Source organism: Sinocyclocheilus rhinocerous, unplaced genomic scaffold, assembly GCF_001515625.1.
Source record: "Sinocyclocheilus rhinocerous isolate Xijiao unplaced genomic scaffold, SAMN03320098_v1.1 scaffold1315, whole genome shotgun sequence".
In the NCBI taxonomy this organism is placed as follows: domain Eukaryota; kingdom Metazoa; phylum Chordata; class Actinopteri; order Cypriniformes; family Cyprinidae; genus Sinocyclocheilus; species Sinocyclocheilus rhinocerous.
Window position 1 is genome coordinate 290,115 of NW_015644364.1, and position 6,108 is coordinate 296,222.

Consider the following 6,108-nt stretch of genomic DNA (forward strand, 5'->3'; position numbering starts at 1 on the left):
TAACCTTTCTTGGTATTGCCGTTTCAAATATCCCTCCATAATCTGTAGTCTGAACCTGTCAAGGGCTAATGGTAATGGCAGATACGTTACTAGTAATTTTCAAGGAAAATAATTTTCTTTTTTTTTTGTTTGCCAAATAACTATGTATAATAAATATGTGTCCGCCCCCGCACCCCCCGAAAAAAGTTCAGGCTCAGGATTTTTTTTTTTGCTTTAACCCCTGTGTTTTGAATCGCCGCGCGCTGACGACATCTGCTGCTCAAAACAGTGTACATGCAACAACTATTTATTAGAGCCCGACCGATTTATAGTTTTGCCGATATTATCGGCCGATATGAGCCTGTCGCCGATATATCGGTACCGATATGAACATTTACTTTTACTGAACATATAATGCAGATAAAATGCTTGAAATGGTGTAATTACTTAGTTTGTCCAGCAGAGCGCGCTCCATTGTTTGCTACTGGTGAATTGTTCTTTTTGTGTCTCTGTTTTATTGTAGCGCTTTGGGTTTAAGAAAAGCACAATACAAATACAATTCATTCTCATCATTAACTAGAACAACAAACACAAATGTGTGTAATGAGAACATTTACAAACCCAACTGCAAGTGTTTTCATGAAAGGGTAATCTACAAAGTGTAATGTACAAACAATTGAATACCAGATAAATCATAAACAATACTGTGTAATTTGTAAATATATTTTTAATCAGGTAATTTAAGTCCATTAACTCTCATTCTGGGCTGCATTTCCCAAAAGTATTGTGAGCCTAAATTGATCATAACTCCATTGGTCTCAATGGGTCTACGATGTATTTAATAGCGCTTTTCCACTGCATGGTACGGCTCCGGACGGTTCACTTTTTGGGGGTTTTCCACTGGGTACAGTACCTGGTACCTGGTACTTTTTTTAGTACCACCTCGGTTGAGGTTCCAAGTGAACCGTACCGAGGCGGCGCAACTATAACGACATGTGAGAATAATCGCGCCCACACTAAAGCGGTACTGAACTGCAGTGGAAACGCAAACGGAGCCATGCCGAGTCGTACCACGCAGTGGAAAAGCGCCATAAGCTTACAATGCTTTTGGGAAACGCAGCTCAGATTGACTTCCTTACCAGTGTGCTGACTAAGTAGGGAGCTGATTGAAATTTAGTTTACATTTATATTTACATTTAATTTCTTTGTTAATTATTCTCATCTTAAACAGGACGAAGTGTCCAAACACACTGAAAAACTCCTGCAGAAGCAGCTGAGATCCACGTGACACACTGTTATAAAGATGGAGTTTATTAAAGAGAAGAGTGAAGAAATATTCAAACATGAAGAAGCTGAGGAACAAACAAAGATGGTGTTTATTAAAGAGGAGAGTGAAGACCTGAAGAGTGAAGAAGCATTCGGAGTCAAACATGAAGATACTGAGACACAAACAAAGATGGTCTTTATTAAAGAGGAGAGTGAAGAAACATTCAGAGTCAAACATGAAGATACTGAGGAACAAACAGGTTGGTTTTCATTCTCAAAGCTGAACTCACTCATTTGATCCTTATTAAAGTCTCCAGCTCTACAGAAATAAATATTTATGAAGAATGTCACACGAGTGTAGAAATGTTGAGATCACATGACAAATACTAAGGCTGCCTTTAAGAGCAGCTGAGAAGATCCTGCTTTCGCACTGGGCATTTGTTATTATGACATCATGCATTTAAGTTGTAACAATAATATGGAATTAGCTTAAACTAATTAAAAAAAAAATCTGTAACATTAAACCCAATATCTGCTTCTAATATTAAAACCATTATATCTAGAACTTAGGCTAATTATGCAAAAGTTTAAGAAAATCAATTATTTTGCACAAAGCATACCTTGAATTAAAAGTGATTACATTTGGCTACTGCATGCTGTCTACATTTGTTACTTAAAAGGTATTTGGTGAGCAAATAAAACAGCCAGTGGACACTAAGGCTATATCAAAATTAATCCAGATACACATGAAAATGGCGTTTTTGTTTAAAAATTTCTCTAACCATATTAGCGCTTTCAAGCATTTTACAAAAGTTTCTCATCCACACTGAAACGTCAGAAAACGTTAAATTTGCTTCACTGCGCATGCATGAAACCTCATAAAAGTTCACTGAGACGATACAGACGGAACAGACATGATATTTTTCATGCAATTCTTCTGGTAAGAATTTCTTTTACCGAAATATCTTTTTTTTTTTTTTTGCTTTTAGAACAAAATATATGAATCCCTTGCGTTCATTCCATAGACTGTATAAAAACAGGTTAATTCGAGCGCTCAGTCATGTGGCCAGAGCACGATCACATACACACTCACCAGTGTTGCCAAGTCCGCGGTTTTCCCGCGGAATTGGGCTACTTTAACAGTTGCCGTGGGTTGAAGCGACCCCAATAATGTGATATTTAGACCCTGGAATGCGAATTTTACCGGAGGATCCCTGCCGAAAAACGTGTATTTTACCACCCTTAATGCGATTTTTGTCGGGGGAACATCTTTGAAATGCGATTGGGCTAGTTTTGAATAGCAGTTGGGCGGGTTTTGTTGCGAAAACCTGGCAACCCTGACACTCATAGAAATCATTACGGCCATCTTCTATCGTACCACACACAGAACCAATATAGCTCTCAGCCAGTTGATAATTATATCAAAGTTGTATGTTAAAGCATTAAGGGATAAAATAACCATAGCCTACGACACTCCGTAATGCAGCTCTAGGGCCTTTCGCACCGCGGGAACCTTTTCATAGTACCAGAACTAATTGTGGAACTACTCACTTTTTGGCGTTTTCGCACCGCCGGAACTGGGTGCGATTTTTAGTGCCGGACTGCCTTTTTCGAGAACCAAATTAGCTCCTACTCCGGAGCAGGGTCTAACCAGCACAACTGGTACTAATCGCGACGCAAGTAGACATTGATTGGCGTAGTAGTTAAACATGAGATATAATTCGTTTTGGGTAAATCTAACGGGTAATCTTTGGCCTTTATTCTATTAATCTATTGATATGTTAAAATGAAAATGAAAAGAGGCAATACTGTTTGGTATAATGTTCCCTGAACTACATTTCTGTGGCTATTAATATGTTAAAATGAGGTTTATTTATCATTGATGTTGTTGTTGTTGTTGTCGTCTTGTTTTAATTATGTCCTTCTTTTTACATTATCTTAACTTGTGATGTACAGCACTTTGGAGCTACTGTGTAGCCTGAAAAGTGCTCTTTAAATAAATAAACAAACATTGTGTGCAGAGCAAGGAACGGAGGGAGACGAGGAGTACATCAATCCAGAGACTCTGTCCTGGTAAGAACATAGATACCAGTTATACCATAATTGGATGAACTTCCTGTCCGCCATTTTGATTTAAGTTGAAAACCTACTTTTTTGATCTCCTCCTACACCCTTGGTCCGATTTTCACCAAATTTGACTAGGATCATCTTCAGACCAAGCTGGCAAAAGTAATTGATTTTGTGACGATACACGAAACCGTTTTCGTTTTAACACATCAACGAATTTGCTGGAAAGTGCCAAACTGCATCTGAGGCTGTATCTCTGCAAAGCTTTGACATATTTACACCAAACTTTGTATGTGCCATTTTCACCTCAAACTGGCCACGCCACATCAATTTGGTAACAGCGCCACCTATTGGTCAAGAGTGATAAACCATTCACTAACCATTCATAATGAAATTTTTAAAAATGCTAATAACTTTTGATTGCATTAGCCTATTGTAACGAAACTGGTCTCAAAATATTCCTTGGGTCATGCCGACAACACGCATACCAATTATGCCATAGTAAGCCGATCTTCCTGTCTGCCATTTTGATTTGTTGAAAACCTACTGAAAATCCTCCTCGACCGTTGGTCCGATTTTCACCAAAATCGAGTCATATCATCTTCAGACTGTGCTGACAAAAAGTTATGGATTTTGTCGATAGACAAAACCGTTTTCGTACAGTGCCACTACAAATTTTAGGCATGGTGCCAAAGTGACTCTAAGGCTATATCTCTGCAAAGCTTTGAAATGATAACAAACTTTGTGTGTGCCATTGCACAGTCTCTTTAAGACAAGTCATGTCACTCGGCGGCCATCTTTGAAACGCCTCTCGGGCATGCAAGTGCAACTCCTATCTCTTTGAATGAGGAAACATCAAATTCTCCAAAACTGTTCACTAAGCTTACGATTAAATTTCATATTTGAAATCACCAAAGAAATCTCACAACTCTGTCATAAATGGTGTTTATTTAGCTCAAATAGCGATATAAAAAGCGTATTTTTCAGGCTAAGATCAGCCAGTGCACATGTGTAGTCCTAAGCACTCGTCTCAGAACGCTGACTGTTTCTATAGCAACCGGGACTTCTAACGGCAGCTGCAGTGATGCGCTGACTTTACAGATTAGCGATTGGCTCTTTCATTCAGAAGGCGGGGCTTCCTGCGATTGAGCGGCCATATTGAGCGTTGCATTTTTCCCCATTCAAAACTATAGGAGTGACACGTCTTGTGTATTCTATAGTCTTTGGCCATTGTCACCTCACACAGAACACACCAAAATTATTTGATTACAGCGCCACCTGTTGGTCAAAAGTGATAAGCCATTTAATCACATTACAGGAGGTTGTTTTTATGATTTTTCAGCCATTTCAATTACAATCATCCAAAAAAATGCTTTTATTATTCAGTTGCATTTGGACTGATGCTCCATGCCATGCTTGGCTCCTCATTTTGCCTTTGGAGTGCTTGGCCCCGTAATTGCTGCTTGCAGCTATATTTAAAATATGAAACGGTAATACTACCCGTGGGGAATTTTATCATGATTTATCGTCAAACCAGTAATCGTTACATCCCTATCTCTGATCATCACTTCGGGATCGTCGGATGGGTGTTCGGGGATACCAGAGAAAATCAGATTATCACGCATACTTCTGGTTTAATATCAGGATGGTTTCTTTCATTATTTTGTTTTCTTTTATGACCGCATCCATCTTTTCGCTGAGTGTTTTGACTAGTTTGAAGCAAGTTGTTGGATTGTTCTAGTTTTTCAATATGGTTCAATATGGCAGTATAAGACGGCATTTTACAACAATCACCGATTGTGCTGATTCTGACTTTAAGTTTGGGTTTTAGGGAGGAACGAACGTGCACCGCTGTAAAGGGAAAGAAGTTGCGATAAAATAAATGCGGCTATAATCCCTTGAAGCCAAAATCAAAATAAAAAAATAAAATTAGCTTAATAAAACAGTGTAAGCAGATGTTTGAATGTTCAGTTCTCTCTTCTGTCATAATTATACAGGGCTTTCATGTTGCGCGTGCTGAAGCTCCTCCGCTTGAGCGCGATCTCTTCTGAATTGCTAATAGCAATAATGCATCATAGACAAATGTTTGAATATTATTGCATATATAAACAGCTGGCGACTCTGGTAAGATGTAATTCGGAAGATAATGTATAGATAGCAATAATAAATGTATGTGTTTTCTTAATTTCTCCAGTACCGATAGCAGAACCGTTAATGTCAGAGCTTATCGATACTCCGGTCTTTCATAATTTAGCCCCGGGACGATTAAATACTGGGTTTCGGTACCCATCCTTAGTTGTCGTTATGTAATAATAATCCACAGTATTGCTACAGTTTGTACAGTTAGTATAGTGAATACAGCTTTCTCAGTGACTGCGTGCTGCCATGATGAATCACAAAAATGCCATCTCCGTGTGGATGGAAGGCCAAAACAGAGAGAGAAAAAAGCGTTTTCAAATGGAAATGTATTCGTGTGGACCAGGCCTAAAAGGTAGAATGGGAAATGATTTTCTGGTGACAACTTCATTCTCATTGGTTTGAAGTGAACTATTATTTTTTGTGTTTTTCTAAAATGTTTAACCTGTTAACCTGCACCCCCCATTTTGGGCCTCACAGCTGAAAATGACCTACCTAAATTGAAATTGTAACAGTTCCTGTCTTCAGTGTGCTACACACAAAATGTTGGTGTCTTTGGAAAGAAGACCTTTTGGGCTTTACCATCCATCATCCAGAGTTGATAATGCTCAAAAAGATAAAAAGTTATAGACACTGAAGTACCTTAAAAAAAATCAGTGT

The 6,108-nt window shown here is 38.5% G+C and overlaps 1 protein-coding gene across 1 annotated transcript in view; it reads left to right on the forward strand.

Moving 5' to 3' along the window:
* Positions 1-1,470: 1,470 nt before the first annotated feature.
* LOC107758221 (gastrula zinc finger protein XlCGF57.1-like) overlaps positions 1,471-6,108 on the forward strand; it is a 17,000-nt gene continuing 12,362 nt past the window's right edge. The window contains exon 1 of the mRNA XM_016575904.1: positions 1,471-1,505. The gene's annotated coding sequence lies outside the window, so the exon portion shown is untranslated. The remainder of the gene's footprint in view (positions 1,506-6,108) is intronic.